The 18,695-nt window shown below is 43.9% G+C and overlaps 1 long non-coding RNA gene across 1 annotated transcript; it reads left to right on the top strand.

The window, feature by feature from the left end:
* The first annotated feature begins 7,669 nt into the window (after positions 1-7,669).
* On the top strand, positions 7,670-18,695 carry LOC310894794. The gene is made up of 3 exons (XR_014580167.1): positions 7,670-7,778; positions 15,578-15,738; positions 18,417-18,695. It is a non-coding gene; the product is annotated as an uncharacterized lncRNA (long non-coding RNA).

Genomic DNA, 18,695 nt, shown 5'->3' with positions numbered 1-18,695 from the left:
CACAGGGCCACAACATCACCTTGTCCAACACACTCTCTGCTTAACATGCCAAAGGCTAGAGAAGTTTGAACAGAGATGTATTAGCTCTTAGTGGCGTAAAAAATACCCAAATAAACGAGCTCTCAGGCATGTGGGTTTATCTTCAGGTCCTAACATTTGCCATTTTTTTTCCCCCAGCTCTATCAAGTCATTACAATAACTGATTTTAAATCTTCCTACAGCTTCGGGCCATTGCTGCCAGTAACAACACAACTACAGAGTACTGCAGACAGAGCTGCCATACATAAGCTGCCCAACACCTCGCACAATTGTTGGGCCGTTTCTGCAGGGTGAGGGTGACAGAAGCTGCTTGTTTAATTTTCTGTGTAAAATGATCCAACACTTTTATTTTTAAAGCAGTCCCAGGACCCTCCTCTCTGTAAAATAGGAATGTCCCATTCATTAGCGGAAAAGCCTTTCTGCCAAAAGATGCACGTTTGGCACTTTCTGAAAATGCACTGTCCTTGGCCAAACTACGCTGCACATGCACCAACCCTGCAGAAAAGCTCTGCCAAGCAGCAATGGGAAGGCCCTGTGTGGGTCTCCCCTTGCAGCTGCTGTGAGCCAGGGGCTGGACATGGCAAACATCTGCCTGTCTTTCTGCATCTAGCTGCTTTCTTCTCCTCTAACAGTCCAGGGGAAAAATGAATTTCACGTGAAAAAAATAATAAAAAATAAAAACAAGGCCAAAGGACCATGAACAGAATTTGGTTCATTTAATCAGCAGCCATTCAATATTTTGTTTTCGTCTTGTCAAAGCTCAGCACGTAGCCCTTGGCCTTCACGCACTGTCCAGCCCCTGTGGCGGGGACAGAATTCATCTTTTCCTCATGGCCTCATCCACACCATGTGCCACTACAGCATCCGAGCGCTTTGGGAGAATTAATAAACTCATGCAATTCCCCCCAAAATGCTGTATTGCCCTCATTTTACAGAAAGGCAACTGACGCACAGGAAGACATAGCTTTCCAGAAGGGTCAAAATTACGTATTCAGAGCACATTCTGCTAATTTCTATTTAAATTTTGTGGGTTGAGTGTTTCAAATGAGACTGCAGGTGGGCACACATAGACCTTCAAATGGGAACAACTGATGGCTGCAGGACCATCTGCAGCACCTCACAGGAGCTCCATGGGCTAGGCTGAGAAGGGATCCCCTTTCTCTCAGACCATATTCAGCTGCCAAAGACTCCTTTTTCCATTCTACCAATGCCTGCCTCACTCACCACGTGCCTCCTAGCTTCTGCTGTTAGTGAAGAAGAGGTAGAAAACAGATCCAGGGCAAATGAGAATGAATGGAAGGGATCTGGAAGGCACCTAGTCCACTCCCTTTGATACAGAAATAGCTGGCCCTTCCTTATCCCATATGCCAGTATCACTCTCTGAGAACTGGCGATTTCTCCATCTTTCCAAATAATATTTTGCAGAACCGTTTGCAATATCTTCATGTAGCCTAACCTATGTCTCCTTCACATAGCTTCAACCTTTTGTCCTACGCACTTGTGGGAATAGATAGCAGGTAACGTCCCTCTCCTTTGGAGGACCCACCAGAGCAGACCCGCTTTGTGCATTCATGGTCTTGCCAGAAATGCAGTGTGTGATCACACAAATAATCGTGCCCACAGTGTATGGGGCTGGGATGAAAGGAGAAGCAAATTAAGATTCAGCAGGCATCCTTGACACTTGTGTCACCTAACCATGCCTTTGTCACCCACCATTACAGCGCTCTTTTAGCATCATTCTTCGTAAGTCTGTTTACATAGATACATATTTTAGTAAACACTGCACAAGTAAAGAAACTGATGCAACAGGTATAACTAGAGCAGCCAAACAGCACGGATCTGGTGACAGCCCTTCCCAAAAATGTAACCAGAGTATTGTTTGAAGTTCTAAAACCCAGTCTTTGATGCTTCAAGCACATACTTCCTGCAATACTTTTAAACAAACACCCAATTAAATTTATCAGCCACTGACATTCATGTGTTTGATGTTGATTAGCAACTCTGCATTAAATTAAAATTTCTGTCCAAAGTATTCCACCACGTGACTGACCACAAAACCACCGCCCAGAGGCAATTACGCTCTTCTAATCCTGCCTCATTTCTCAGAACAGGGCAGAGGATGGTGGGAGGCTCTCTCTGGGGGAGAGCATTTACTGCTGGCGTTAGCAGGGTTCCTCAGAAAGGAGGGAAGAAGATCTTAACTGATGAGGGATAAAGGTGCTACTTCTTGGATCCAGCATGGCTGGTACCATCTGGTGCTGCTTGAGAGATGGCCTGGAGACGTTCAGCCAGCACGATGCTCCTCTGGCAGGAGTTTAAGAGTTCAGCAGAAAAATAACAATTACTCAAGGTGAATTTTATGAATGCCAGATAGTAAGGAACAGCTTGCAAAACTGATCCTTAACTCAGCTGCCCCAAGGCTCCCTGCCACTACTGTATGTTTCTTCAGCTGCAGAATGAAATAGCAACAAGTTCCCCTCCGTGAGGCTCTGCTCAGTGGATGTTGATTGCTTCATCCTGCTGGGGATGGGGCTCGCTGCAAGGGCTCTGCTTCTGCCTGGAGAGCCATGCTCGTTTGTGGGAGGGTGTACTCTCAGGTTATTGAAAGCACCTATCAGGCCAGAGCGTACATGTGTTAGGGATGAGAGGATAATTATTTTTTTCAAGTTTAATTGTATAGAAAGAGAAATCATTTAAGTAATTCATCATGCTCATATGAAGCTGAGTTTGGCCTGGAAAACAAAACCAACAAAACCCCTAGAGCTTGTGTGCACGGTCTATATTCAGTCTTTGTAGGTATTTACATTCTGTGATGCAGTTTGAAAAGTTTGCACTAGTAATTTGTTTGCCCCAGTCATGCCAAGCACTTAACCCCTTCACACATATCTCAGCAAGAACCTTCCTACTTCTGCACACACGGAAACTAGTTTATGTTCCAAATTCCCTCAGTTAGAAGAGCAGATGAACATTCAATTTTTATCACTACAGATTGATTTTGTTAATAGTAAAGAGCCTGAGGGTACAAGCTGTAAAGGGAAAGCAAGAAAAAAACCCACATCTTTTAACAACGTATATTGGAAACTTTTCATATGCATCTCAAATAAATCATTTCACTGCTGTTCATAAAATGTGCTCTCCCACATTTCACATCTAGGGGTGTTTACAACAGAAAAAAAGAAATAAATTTTGACTGTTGAATGCTGAGCAGTTCATATTAAAAAATAAATAGAAGAAATAAGTGCCACCTTTTTCCACCTCTTGCTTATGGGTACCCATTGGGTATCTTGCAGGTGCTGCAGGAAGATCAAAACAAAACACGCCACACACACTGCAAAGAAAAATTTAAGCTCAGTACTGAAACAATTCACAAGGGAACGCAGTGCAGAATAGTCACCCTGGACAGCTAATAGGAGTCCCACCAGCTGGACCATTTAGTACTGGATTGGCCAAAACACCGGAGTATGCAACACCGCCTGCCCACCCTGCCAGTCTCCATCTTCCACAGACAAGGCAAAATGAACCTATATAAAGAGCCTTTTCTCTCTTTAGTTGTTCTCAAGACAGAAAACTGCCCAGTTATAAAGGTACTGGGAGTTTTGTGAATGTACCCCAGTACTGAATTTAGACCATTGTTGTTCCAGAAAAGAAATCCATTTCCTTTTTTAAATTTTTTTTTCAGCAGGAAGCCAGAGAGTCGTCAGCACGATGCTCCACTGGGAATAATGTCAGTTTTCTCCCACACTAGTTTCTCCTGAGGTCTTGTCATTTTGCTGCTGTGGCCATCTGGCAGGCACAGATCATCACCAAGATGGCCCTACAACAACAGACTTCCCTCAGTCACGTACCATGAAGCACATATGGGCATAGAGCATTGCTGGGAGCGATGTTAAAATTCAGCCTTTCACGCCCTGTGGCCACTTCTCCCCTCCTACACGGCACACTACACCCAGTCGTCTCCTTGTCAAGGCAAGGTTAAAACTCCCCCCGTAGCTGCGGCCCAAGAGCACTGCCAGTGCCACGTCTCTCTGCTCCAGAAGCGGAGCTCAGCATGCCGTGGATATCCTGTGTTTCCAATGGAAACATTTTCTTCAGCGGCTTCTCTTGCTCTCAGCTAAACTCCAGATCAGTTACCCTGACGTAATGTGGGAAGAGTCCACGGCCTGAGGACATAACGCCAGGAAACAAATGAGAAAAACAATTTTCTTTGGTCCCATTGTACAAAATTGATAGCGGGGATCCTGTTCCCCAGGTGTTCCTCAAAAACTGCTTTTCCCTGCCCATTCTCCTTCAGTGACCCTTTCTTTAAGTATTAGCTCTCAGCAATATAGGATTATATTATCATGAACAGGCATGAAAAACAACTGTGCCTGAAGACCTCTTTCCAAACACTCTGTCTTTGAATTCCTTCCCCTTGACGCCAATACGTCTGCTGTCCGCACCGTTACCTCCAGAGCTCATCAGGAACGGAGGGCTGGAAGTCAGCTCAGATGCTGTAAGATGCCACTGCTCCCTGTTGGGTTCATGTGAGAGACCAGTCCAGGCGAATTTAGCTCTGGTGAAGAGCACAGAGACTGGGAAGGCTGCAGAGAGAAATTCTCCTTCGTGGAACTCGTACAGCAACAAGCACTGTCCATCCAACCTTTCTCCAAGCAATGATTAACTTATGAAGACAAAACCAGCTATCTTCAGCAGTCAACAGCCCCTTTACAAGGATATACTGAAGACTGAATTTCTCCTTCCTATGGGCAGTTTCATTGACTACTTACGACAGCGTAAAAGCAAGCACGTTCATGCTTTCTCCTCAGGTCGCTCCCCATGATTAGGAACAGCTCTACACAGCCAGCACGTGTCCACCTTGCTCCCTCTCTCTGAAAGCCCCCTCTGCCACGTGTCCCATGCAGTGCCTGGACAACTGCTGGGTGGTTTGCATGTGTCGGGGTCCCTGCCCCCAGGGCCGAACAGATGGGGGTCACCCTGGTGCTAGGATTATGATCCAAATTCAAGACTGAGCTCCTAAATCTGATTTTGGACCTCTGGTCCCAGTGTTCTGATTTTAGATTTTGCCTCAGGTGTGCTTGCTCTCTCTCTCACACTCTCTTTTTTTTTTTTTTTGGTTAAAAACAGCCATCATTTCACTGCTTTTATAGACTCAAGCAACTGCTAAATAGACTAGACTTGTGATCTAGAAATGAAAAGGCTTGGTAATCTATCTGGCCCCTTTTTAAATAAACTTTTAATCCACTGCTAGGACGTACTTCTAAAACACAGGGTAATGCATACTTTCACACATTCTTAACTCATAGCAAAGTAATTAAATAAAGCACTACCCATTCATTTCAATGGAAATATTTAAAAATACCTTTTCACTTTAAAACATCATTGGTCATTTTCACACAACAACCACTCTTCAACACAGTACCATTTAATCTCTGCCATGTAATTATAAATGCTAGAGGTTTTCTTCTATACGTAATTTTCTCCATCATCAAAAACATCGCTGCAAGCAACACCTCATGGGAAACACAGTAAAGAATGTAAACCTGCTTGATTGCAGCTGCAGGCTCAGTTGTGTCAGCAATGCTGCGCAAAATTATAGGTCGCCCAGGATCCCACAGCATCAACCCCATGCCTACCGTTAATAATACACACAAGCTGATTTCCAAAGTCTTGATGAGGCTGCCATCTTCACAACCTCAGCAAGTCGTGCAGAAAGGATCCGATGCCTCCAGATCAGAGCTGTGTGCAAGATGTGAGCACACCCAAACAGGTGCCCAGAAATTGTGCCCAGTACTCCCAGGAGCTGAAGCAGCACCAGTGCATGAAGCAGGAAAGGGGCATGGGTGGGGGGAAGTGTTCTTTGACAGAAGACAAGGGATGACAACTTTTGGCACAGCTGATATGCAAAAGAAATGAAAACAAAGGATGGTCCCTGGAGCTCTGTAGGGAAGATCACACGGTCTATTAAGTGCAAACCAAACATTCCCATTTCTGCGATTTCCATTACACTTACTATGTAACAGGGAGATAGGGAGTTGGGCTGATAAGTGGCTTAGGAAAAATTACAGATTTCATTGACAGAAAAAATCCAGCTATGCTGGACTGAATGAGTCTGCATGTGTCCTTACCTCTGAGACACAGGCTTCAAGTGAGACTGCCAAGCAAGAAAACATTTAAGCCTGAGAGCTCTTGCTTGGGTCTCAAGGTTATTCAGTCAAAATTTTTCCTAAATTAATAACATGTTGGCACTCTGTGGTCATGCAATATGAAATAAGCTTCCTTGAAACCCAGGCAAAAGTTTCTTCTTGTCCAAAATGGAATTTGTCTAGGAGTCTCAAGTACAATAATGTGTCAGGAATTAAGCTGAGAGGTTGCAAACAGTAAAATTACCTGTTTGAACATATGAAAATATACACAAGTCCATTCTCAGGAGATCTTGCTTTCCTTTATTCCTTTTTAAATTGCTAATGTACAGGACTAAAATGATGGGCTTTCTATTTCAGGATGTTAAGCATATTGGGTTCCAAGAGCAATTAAGAGATGACTAATACATTTGTTCCCTTCTTCCTTTGCTCGTTGATATTGCTACGGTTTATTTTTCTAATTTGCCTATTTTTCAAGGTGGTTCTTTAACCTCTCCCATGGTGTGCATTGGCTTTTCTTACCATATTCCCAGCAGCCTGGCTCCACATGCAGCGGTTTGAGGATATTAAAAGAAGCAGGACAGAGCCAGCTGGAGGCCAATGGCTCTGTTGAGCTTGTCAATAGCTAATCTAGGCTAGTGAAAGCAGAGGGAATTTTTTTCTAGTTCCTTCTCCCACCACAGAACTTTCTTCAGGAAACTTCACTACTTGGCTCTGGTATAGTCATTCTCCAAAGTGGATTTGTGTGCCTAAACCTAAAATAAAAAAATAAATAAATAAGGGAAGCAATGACAGTCTTGAGCAATTTGGGGACTATTGGCTGCTGTGAACTCGGAGGAAGGAGAAAGTAAGTTTTACTCATTTTTCTTGGTGCTAGATTGACAAATGAAGACTATCCAGAAAGACTGTTGGGGAGCTCCTAATATCAGCTGACTCTCATGTAAGTTGAATATTCCTACCTGGATGCATCCTGAAATCCATATGCATGACCACAGGAGGACCGGAAAATAACCCTCTAAATTCAAGAGTGTCTGATCATATATATAAAATCAGTTTGTTTTTTCCAGGTAAAGAGATTCCCCAAACAAGGAATCACTCCAGATTAACTTAAAGGATCTAAGGCAGGCTATACAATCGTGCTGCTCCAAGACTGACGATGTTTTGTACAATCCCATCTCCTGCTGAGTCTCTCTCTGCGCTCCCTTGCACAGTGTGCGTATTCAATAGTGTTTGTTAGAACAAGACTTCTGGGAATAGAAATTGGAAGACATCCAGATATCTCAAGCTTGCAGGCTCTTTTCATCATGTCCTCTGTAAAACAAGCTTCCTTTATGAGGGCGGAATAGGCAGTCCATTGACGTCTGTGTCACAGGACAGAAAGAAGACCACCACACTGCAGGCTTCACAACGGTGGCAAGTCCTGACAAATACAGCAATTCGCAGGAGGTGCTATAGACCACTGGAGTCATTTTCCCCATGCATGGAGACGGAGGACACCCATCCCTGTTTCAAGAAGAGGGACAAGAAGCAGCTACTTATGAGCCATATGATGAGGCAGCCCCTTCACTAACACAACCATCACTGGCCAAAGTTAATGAGGTAAGAGTGGGACTTAGAGTCCCCATCGTCACTGTAGGGAACACAGCCTTCTTGAACACCAAGATCTAACTGTACCACTCCAGCAGCTTAGTGGAAAAGGCCTTGCATTAAATTCTTGAGATGACTTTCAGGCTGAAGATCATAACCATGAGCATGACTGTTCTGGAGAGAGGCTCTGCGTAGCTGTGCAGTTCCCTGGACAGTGTCAGAACAAACCAAATATATAGACATGATGAAACATTGTAGAGTGTGATGTAGGCATTTAAGCTACCAGGCTGAAAATTCAGGCTCTACTTCCACATGTGAGCACCAATGGCAAAAGCAGGGTTTTCAGCAGCAGTGAGAACTGCGCCGATCTCCTTAAATCAGCGATCTGTGCCATATGAAAAATTAAGGCACATGAAACCAGCCTCCAAAGCACGTGGTTCAGCTTACAGCATTTGAGATACTGTTGTTCTGAGAGGTGAAATAATTAACCTTCAGAGTTCAGCTACAGAAATTATTATAAGAAATAGTCGCCTATGTGTGAAAATTGAACAAGTTACTAGTGGCAACATTGGACACATAATAAAGTGTCTTTGGGAGCGAACTTCAGGTTTTTTTTTTGTTGTTGTTTTTAGAATGAACCAAATTGCAGATATAAAGGTTTATTTCTTAACAAAAAACAGAAACAAAATAACTAAGTTCCATTTTTATAGTGGCTTGACTCAATATCCTTAAGCTTAAATGAATAAGAAAGCCTTCGGAAATATCCAATTGAGCATCAAAATACATTCTAAAAGTTGGTGTTTCAAAATCTTATAAATTCAGCTCAGCTATTGATTGAATTTGACCCCAGATTCTGAATAATTCTATTCTAAAATTTTCAGTTAATCTGCTGCTCACCAGAAGTGCTTTGTTCCTTTCTAATTATGAGTTCAGCTGGCAAGATTAACAGGTTCTGATTGAAACTAGACTGTACTTAATCATATTGCATGTCTGAGCATCAGTTTCCTTAGGATGCTGAAGTTAAATTAAAAATCTTTCAGGCATGATTTCTCAATAATCAATCTTCTGGAAAAGGAGAATGCATCCACACCAAACTAGAAAGAAAGAAAAAAAAAAAGTGCAAAACCAAGCTGGGAGAGCAGCAGTTACAAAACACTGCGTGAATCAGCAACATTATAGCTTCCTGAGGAAAAGAAGATGTATTGTCACATTATCTAGCTCCTTTTCAACTCCTAGTAATTTAGTGACCCCTCCAGCAAATTTCAATATGCTTGTTACTCTTCCAAGGTCAGGGGAAGGGTGCAAACAGGTGGAGGTGTTGCAAGTAACCCCGCGTAGAGAAGAAAAGGCTGCAGTGCATGCTTCTCCCTTGGCAGATGAGGGAGAACCCCCCAAAGGAAGATGAACCTCAGAGATGCTGAGCTGTGAATACAAAACCTTTGAAAACCAGGTACTACCAGCTCCTCGATACGTAGATTTTTGTTCTACTTTCTGAAACATTTTCTGAAGTCCAGTAAAAAAAAAAACAAGAATAAAAAAATAAAAATACTGTTATCCGTTTGCAGATGCCCAGGTTCAGCACACTCAGCGCTAGGTTTGCACGGAGGCAGGGTAGAGGAAGCAGGGCTCAGAGCATCACTTGCCAAGCAAATCCTAGCTGCCTTCCTGGCTCCGGCAGCTGCTGTCCCTGCCTCCTTTGTACACAGGAGCCACGACTGCGGAGTCACCAAGCTGTGCACAGGTGGCAGCAGTGCCAGGCTGGGGGCACTGCTCAGACCAGCCACAGCACAACTGGCACCAAGTTGGGCCAAAGTATGGGCAGGGTCCTCTTCTGCAGAGGAGTCTCAACAGGCTCAAGGTACCAGAAAACAAAGGAAGCAGCTTGCACATCACAACTGTTAGTCTTTTTACCTACAGACAGCAAGGAAGAGTATCCAGACCTTCCTGTGCCACCCCGTCCCCGACTGCCCATCACTCAACAAGTCTCCCACAGCAAAATCAGGCTCACAGCCTGAAGGAGCATGCGTTGTCATCAGCCTTCACAGCTCAGCAGATTTGCTCCATGCTTGTGCCCATTCCTCAGACAGTTACACCGGTCACAGAGCACCAGATTCAGGAGGCACCACGAGCAGAATATTCACGCCCTGCTCCTTGCTAAAATACAGATGAATAAAGGAGATAGAGTTGCAGAAAAATGGTCTAGCTAGCCACAAGCAATTACCACTGACAGTTAAAAAAAAATAAAAAGGAGAAAGCAAACAGGCAAGCTCCCAGTACGTGCCCTGTTTGGAGGACATTTTGAATGCAAGTGGAGAAGGCTGCAGCAGTAACAATGTGCTGCGGGAAGCAGAATATATGCTGTGTTTAACTCTGCACCTCCTGGACAGCCTGCAGTGCAGGAAGAGCAGCGTATCTCCAGCCCTGTGGCTTGACACCAGGAAACACAAGTCCTGATAACAGTCCATGATGCAGATATCATAACCTAGCTGGAAACATTCCCTTAACTCCCTGCCAAGGAAAATGGTCGAGCCGAGGCTATTAAGCTGCAATAGCTACCTACCCACTTTATTAGTGTGCACGGAATTTGTTTTGTTTGAATGACTCTCGGGGGAACAAAGTGCGGAAACAGGCATTACACTTGTTGCATATTTACCACTGAACTCATTCAGCTCCATTACAAGCAGGGGAAGATTTCAAAGCCTTTGCTGACGAGTCGGAAAGTTTACCAAGAAGACCTTATTCATAGATAAAAGCTGGCATTAGGTCAGCATTTCCTTTTTTTATTTTTCTTTTTTCCATTTTTTTAAATGGAAGAACTATTGAAGGCTTTGAAGAAAATCTTACATAATAAGATTCCATACCTTTCACTAACATCTATATAAAACTTCGGTTAATGTTAATGTTAATTTATTGCCTTTTTCCCCCCCTAATTCCCAAATACAAATTTGTTTGCTCACATGCCTAATGACATGTATGAGAGTCTAAACTTTAAGTTCCCTCCCCTTTGTGTGCACCTTCATGCTCTAAGATTTCACAGCCCGCAAGTGAATAGCTCACAGTGCAGTACTTCTCCTCTTCCAACCTGATAAGGACAGTTCCACAGAATAAATTAAAACCTATTAGTTGCAAAGCTCAGCGTGCAGTTTCCCACACTGTATCAAAGAGTTGCTAAAACTGGAGCATTAGGGAGGTCTGAACGTTCACATTTTATCATTAAGCCCTGAAGACTATTGAAAAGCCCTATAGCTGTGTGATGCAAGCCTGACACCTGCTTACCACGTCTCTCGGACCTTCAAGACCCTCGGACTCATCCAGTCTGCAACAAGGCCTCAGCTTGGACCCACCGGGCACAATGCAGCAATGCTTCTAAAACCTCTTAACACGGAGAGGTTCAGAGTCACTTTGCTGGGAAATTAATAGCCAAGCAAATCAGTTATGAGTCAGGATGTACTCAAAACAACCATAACTGAAATTTCAGAGGAAGCCTAAACCTCTCAGCACCTTCCTCTTGGATACAGCACTTGGGTTACAGGGTCAGCAGCCTGGCTTCTGTCCAGAGGGCCTCTTGCTGTGCTCCCATAGCCCTTGGCAGAGGACCAGCCCCAGCAGGTATTAGCACCTGCCCTGCTTGCACCAATTCCTGCGGACCAGGAATGGGTATCACACCTTCAGACACATTCAAGAAAAATTTTGCTACCTTTCCCTCTGTTTTCTCTACGCAAGCATGGTTCAGGCTGCACTCCACCTAGCTCAGGTAGTTAAACAGGGCCATTAAATGCACACACTTCGACATTAAGTTAAAGGGTGAGGACAGCAAGACACTTGGAAAAGAAACAGTTGATTTCAATGAGAACAACTGCAAACTCCTGTGCTTCCTTTATGTCCTGAGCCTGTTCTAGATGTCACCACCTTGCAAACAGCCAGACCTGCAACCCCAGGTTCTTGAAACGTAGGGGAAGGAAATGTATGTGAGAGGGCAAGGCAGTAGAAAATAAGACCTTTTTGAAATAGTCTTATCTTGCACTGATCTCTGTATTTTTACATTAAATGATAGTAAATAGATTAAATACATAGAGCCCTCCACCCTAATTTTTATGTCATTGGTAAAGCCAAACCCAGGAATAAAAAAGCAAGTAAATATTTTTAAGACGTGCATTCGCATTTCCGGACTTACTGTCACTGGACTTTTCCCTTTCTTACCAAGAATAAACAGAGCCTCTGAAAGACCGTGACCACATGGGGTGACTAACAATGATAGCGTGAGCCTCCTGAGGCTGACTCCAGAAAGAAAAGGAAGAGGCTCCGTAGCAATCCTGCCAATCTGCACCAACTTTCTCCTTGGCATTTTCAAGCTAAGGGGTTGAAAAACTTTGAAACTGGGTTTACAGCTTCGAAATGGTCTCATTATTTACCAATGGGGGTGCGGGGAAAAAAAATGTTTTTCCTAAGCCATAGCTTCTCCCCTTCACTTCAGAAATTGCATCTCTGCTCTTTGTTTCCCTCATTCTCGGGCAAAGAGCATCCACTTTCTGTGATGTGGTACATGTAGCTTTTTGTACCTTTTATCCCTGCCCCATCGGGCAGCTGCCTGTGTGGCTGGCCTCATCTCCTCACTCTGAGAGGGGCTGATAAGACGTTTTTCTCCTCCAGCAGCAGCAGCTGTCAGCACTCAGAAGGCAAGAGTAGCCACAGATGTCCAGAAACCAGTTTCAAAACTGGAGCTGGAGGGAGCGGTTTTCCCCCCTCCTCTTACTTCCAAGCAGGATTAAAAAAAAAAAAAGCACCTGACTTGATGGACCAAAGCCAGGTTTTCTGGTCAGATTATTTTCTATTAGTGAACAATGACCATTTATGCTAAAGATAGAAAGCAAACACTGCAGAGAAACAGATGAGGCTGGGGAGGAACAGCTATGGCAGCCTTGAAAGGAGCCCACGGAGGAAAGTCCCCACTGAACGCCTCACCACGAGCCTGCAGATGGGCTTTGGAAACAACTGCTTGCTGGACAAGTGGTCTGGTGCCTTCCAGGAGGAACGAGCAGTTTGTAGAGAGTAATGGTGTTTGAGTATTAAGTGTAATGGTGTTTGTAATGAGTTGGTAGAGAGTGTGGGCATCAATAAATATAAAAGCTAAAAAATAAGCACAAGAATATGACCCTCCCAAATATATTTAAATAAAAATAAAACTAGATTCTACTCAGAAGTTAGGTTCCCCAGTTCCTGTTTCAGTAACCAAGAAGCCAAGATTAAAGAGACATAAAACATTTATAGAAAAGATTAAAGTAGTAAAGTAAGCCAAATGCTCTTCCTTCTCTTTGGGTCAGCCCAGGCAAAGACTGCACTGTGTGCCATTGCTAATTTAAGTGGGCAAGACACATCCCAGAGTGCATTACACAACAAATCCAATTTTCATTGTCAATTAAAGGTGAGTATGGTTATTTTAAAGGCAGAGGAAAGCCACACATGGTGGGAAATAACTGAAGGATGCTCTGTGCTGAAAGCAACTAACTTTTTTACCATAAGAATATTGTACCAGTTATATCCCCAAATCCCCACCACCACCTCACAGAGGACTGAATGTTACCTAAACTGCTGAGAAGACTTCCTTGTCCTTACCAGTAGCTCCACGTATTTGCCAAATATTTGCTTAAAGGTATTTGCTGGGAGCCCTATCAGCGGGAGCCGGGCAGCAGTGGGCAGGTGACTTCCCTCCCTGGGTGCCTGCAGTCAGCTCCCTGCCCTGTGGGAAGGACGGGCGGTAACTGGAGGCAGACTTGTTGAAGGGCAAATCTAGCACAGGAGAGGGCGACCAGAGGGCAGGCTTTATTCTCCGCACCTTTTAATTAGTTTTGTCTTGAATACAAGGCACTGAAATCTAGTTTTCCAGAGCAAGGAGGAGTGGAAAGGTCTGTGAAATCCACTGAAAGCTCAGGAAATTTTGGAGTGGTAGAGAACGAGTAGAAAAAGTATATCTTTCCAACAGAAGGGGAGCTTCTGAAAGGCCTGAGGAAACCAATATTTCAAGTATGACCATTTACCTATGTCCTCGTGCAATCACTTCTGCAGGTGAAGCCAATCACCTCGGGCAGGCTCTCTGCAGCCACTGGCACCAGGTCAGGAGGGTGCCACCACAGGTCTGCGAGGGACAGCTATTTTCCCCAGCCCCTTGGTGTCACCCTTTATGCCTCATCCTACAGAGAGGCTTTGCAAAACCCCACAGGTGACCACCACGTATACCAATACTTTGCAGGGCCAGCTAAACCCATGCCATTCCTCTGCTGTTTTACAGCAAAGCAGAGCTGCATCCCAGCCCAGGAGTTTTGCAGGGAGCATGGGGCACAGTCCTTCTAGAGCCAAGGCCCCCCCAAACATCTGGTCACTAGTCCCCAAAGGAGGAACAGAGAGTTAATTCTCTCCCCCACAGCTCCCTGCTGCTTTCCTTACTGTATTATCTGTACAAAGCTGCACAGAGGAAAAAGCAGTCTGTTCGTAACTCATTTGGGAGCGAAAGATTAAAAAAAAATGAAAGAAAATAGTGACACTGTTACACTCACTCACAGAGATGCCTTTGTATGCAAAAGCGAGGGAGCCAGCAGAGATATCTCCAGCAGCTTAAAGCAGTAGAGCAAGCTGGGATGGAATTAGTAACAAACTCGTTGGGATGCAAGCTAATCGCACTGCCCAAAGACAGATCCACTGCAAAATCGTGCTGGTGTGCTTTCAAACACCCACCATCCTTGAGCTTTATTTTATCCCTTCAGCTGAGGCAGCACAGATGTTTCTCCGTTAGTGCTATATTAAGATTAGTGGGATATCCCCAGTGGTTTTGGATTAGACAGTTCCTAGCAGAGCTGGAAAGGAGTTGGTTAACAGCAAGCTTCACTGCCTTTTATCCTTGATGGTCTCACCACACTCTGGTTCCTCTGCTTCCTCTCCAGCCCTTCCTGTGCTGTATGGGCTTAGAGCCTCAGTGCTAGGGAAGTAGGAATACATAAAGATCAGCCCGTGGAGCAGCGAAACGCAGGCGGATGAGCCAGCCAGCACCACTCCCACACACACCACAAGCCATCAGATGGGTGAAGTTAATGAGGTCCCACTGAGGTCAAGACTTGCCCAGCGAAAGAGGGAAGCAGGGTGAGTCCCTAACCGCAGCTGGTGTGATGATGGTCAGATGCTTTTTAACCAGGCTGTTGTAGCTCACCCAACTCCCACCCCTCCTACAAATGAGGTTATAAATACCTATTTCATCAGCTGTGCTGTAGGAGCAAGTTCCTTGGTTAGTGGAGAGTAAAATTAATCACTGTGTGAACAAGTCACTGAACTGTGATCAGACCTTCGGTATCAGCTGTCTTTAATAGACAGGTGCTCAGCAAGGAAGAGCTTGGCTTCCTCCAGGGCAAGCAGGGCATATTACAGAGCCATATTGCCCAAGCTGAGGCTGCCTGGCCCCATTTTGCTGCAAAAACAGCAGGATTAACATTTCACATGTGCATGCTGGTATCCTGCACCAGATGTCAATGCTTATTTTTTTATAGACTTCCACTGCAATGGATCCCAGAGGCCAAATATAGGAAGGTTTCCTACAGCTAGCTGTATACCTATCTCAATGTTTATTGTTCTAATGACCCTGTTCTCATATTAGCCAGTGTAATCTATGAAACATTCAAAATAAAGCCTCCAAATGCCCTGGAAGATATATGATTAAAGCATGATAAGGGCAGAAGCTTTTCAGTGATCTACTGACCCCACTGCCATCAGAGCTCAGTCAGCTTGTTAGGTTACATTAATTAATACATTTTTACTTTCTTTTTTAGTAAAGCTTATTCATTTGAAATTGTGCATAAAAACCTTACAAGATGTGCTGTGAAAGTGTTGCAGAAGATGGTGAAAAGATCGGATTGCTGTTCCTGTACTAGTCACTAGTCAGGTTCTTCATTAGACGTGGGAGCAAACAGGAAGTCAAGCAGACCATGAGGTAAGACGCCAAGGTATGTTCTGCAGAAAGACATTCTTTACTGACACACTTCAGTGTCTGGAAGTTTCTGGCTATTGACAGACAAAGCATTTGAGCAATCAGCTCAGCCACTTGTGCAGCAAGCCCTCCGCATCATTGAGATTGCCACCAGCAGAATTGCAGCTTTTCATCCATTATTCAGCAGCTGCTGCTAGCCCTCATATACATAGATCACCTGGACATAAATAAGTAAAATGCCATATATACAAACCTGTGACAGAAGAGAGTGATAAAAGCTAACAAGTAAGCAGGCTTCTTGCATCCTCTTGTACTACAGTCAGACTCCGACCATTTCACCAGAAGCCATTAGGCTTAGATCCAGATCTCAGACAATTTTTATTCAATTACATATCAGAGAAGCAATTTCACCTTTCTCAGCTAAAGTTTACCTGGACAAATGCCCCCTCCTCAACCTATTCCAATGAGTGTTTTTAGAATACTTAAACAGGCCACCAATAATTTCCAGAAAAAAAGTGTTTGCATAGAGTACGACCTTACACCCCCCACAGCTGCCTGCAAGAATCCCCATAACCCATCTGTAGCTTTACCTCTCATCTCAGAACCAACTTAAACAATGATTAGAACTCACCACAGCACTGCTGCACATCCAATGCAGATCTCTGCACCTGCACGCTTTCTATGCAACCTTGATATCAAGCTAAGCAGAGTCTAGAAGTAGCATAGAATCATACAATCATGTAGGTTGGAAAAGACCTCTAAGATCATCTGTTCAACCTTTAACCCAGCACTGCCAAGCCCAGCATGTCACTAAGCTCTACATCTACATGTCTTTTGAAGACCTCCAGGGATGGTGACTCAACCACTTCCCTGGGCAATCTGTTCCAATAGCTCACAACTCTTGCAGTGAAGAATTTTTTCCTAATATCCAACCTAAGCCTCCTCTGGAACAACTTGAGGCCGTTTCCCCTCATCTTATCCCTTGGTGCTTGGGAGAAGAGACTGATCTCCACCTCTCTCTCAGCTCCTTTAAGGTAATTGTAGAGAGCAATAAGGTCTCTCCTGAGCCTCCTCTTCTCCAGGCTGAACAACCCCAGTTCCCTCAAGCCGCTCCTCACAGGACTTGTGTTCCAGGCCCTTCACCAGCTTCATTGCCCTTCTCTGGACACACTCCAGGGCCTCGATGTCCTTCTTGTAGCAAGGCGCCCGAAGCTGAACGCAGCACTTGAGGTACGGCCTCACCAGAGCTGAGTGCAGGGGGACAATCACTTCCCTAGCCCTGCTGGCCACACTCTTTCTGATCCAAGCCAGGATGCTGTTGGCCTTCTTGGCCACCTGAGCACACTGCTGGCTCATATTCAGCTGGCTATCAACCAGCACCCCCAGGTCCCTTTCCTAAGGGCAGCTTTCCAGCCACTATTCCCTCAGCCTGTAGCGTTGCACAGGGAAACAGTAGATATAGATCCTGCTCGAGAGCCTTCCTTGTTAACCAAGGCAATAATCACAGCTAGACTTTGTCATCCTCATTCCTGACCCGCTGCCAGCATCTCAGCATTGTGCTGTGCCAGGCAGATAAAACGACTCTGCATTCTCACATTGCCTGCTAATCCAGGGAAAGTCTTCTGGATGCTACCCTGCTCCAGAGAAAGACACTGCGTAACGCTAACACATACAGTTTGGTGCACTGCAAAGTTCTCGCTTTCTCCCTTAGAATCAGTAGCACTCATGGTCATGCTACTAGCCAAGCTATAGCCATACCCATGAAGTTCTTACCCGAAAACAACAACAAAAAAAACAAGCCCCACCACCAATACAGCCAAACAAAAAAAGATGTGCACACTAGTTTGATTATATAACTGCATTCAAGGGGTACATTAATTAACCAAAAAGGAAACAAAATCTTAAGGGAAAAAATACATCAACATTATAAGAAAAAGAAGTGGTCAGGAGTACTCTGAAACAAGCTTCTTTATTGTACATTGTGTAAGCAATTGCAAAGTAGCTTACATACCAAACACTTTTGGAAAAGAATTCTAGAGCACAAAGTAAATGATAAATGCTATTGACTGGGTTTTGGACGTCTCAAAACTTTATGATCAGCTTTGATTTATTTATGCAGAAAGTAGCATGCTTAAGAGATATATATTTTCATTACTCACAGGACATAATACAGCAGCAAATATTCAACCACTCCTAGAGTGCTGATGATGCTCTTAGTCATACACACATTTTTACAGTACAAATTGTCAGTACTTCTTTAAGGTACTCCAGGAAATTAAAGCGTCTTTGAGTTCCACATCAGAGCAAGGAGTTTCTAAGGCAACAAAATAAAAGTAAGATATTTCAGAAATTATTAGTTCAGAAAAACTCATCCAGGTACTTAAAAAAAAAAAAAAAAAAGAGTTCATTACAGCATAGGGAAGTCAAGAAGAACCTTTACTCAAACTATAAAGCCAGGCTCACTTATATAATTTTCAGCTTACCATAAAGCAATGGATATTTTTAAGAAGCAGCTTATAGCTAGGCTATACACGTAGACACATTTATATTGAGAAAAGTAATTTCAAACTTGCTAGAGCATACAAGTATGTCTGAGGACCACTACTTCCCTATAATACTAGCAATCTGGATAATATATTCTTCAAAAATCAGCAGTAGATTTAAATGTTTTTTCCTTTCAGAAAGGAAGGATGCTACTGGATGTTCACCTTCACCTTGGCTGCTTTCCATTACCATTTTCCTCCTAAACCAAGAGATTCCTTTAAAATTAATTGATTGTGGATGCATTTTCTATGAAGCCTTCAAAATAGCACCTGCCTTAACTTCAGACAATTTTACAGAGGATGAGATTATCTCTGAGTTCTGCTTATCCATGAATACTTCGATCACGCTGATTGAGTTGATGACTTCGGACCTAGAAGTTTGTTACGCATCATATAAGAGAGAGAGACTACTTACTC

This window comes from Anser anser (genome assembly GCF_964211835.1).
Source record: "Anser anser genome assembly, chromosome: 2".
Taxonomy (NCBI): domain Eukaryota; kingdom Metazoa; phylum Chordata; class Aves; order Anseriformes; family Anatidae; genus Anser; species Anser anser.
The sequence above is the reverse complement of the archived record's forward strand: the minus strand, read 5'-3'. Positions and strand labels throughout refer to the sequence as shown.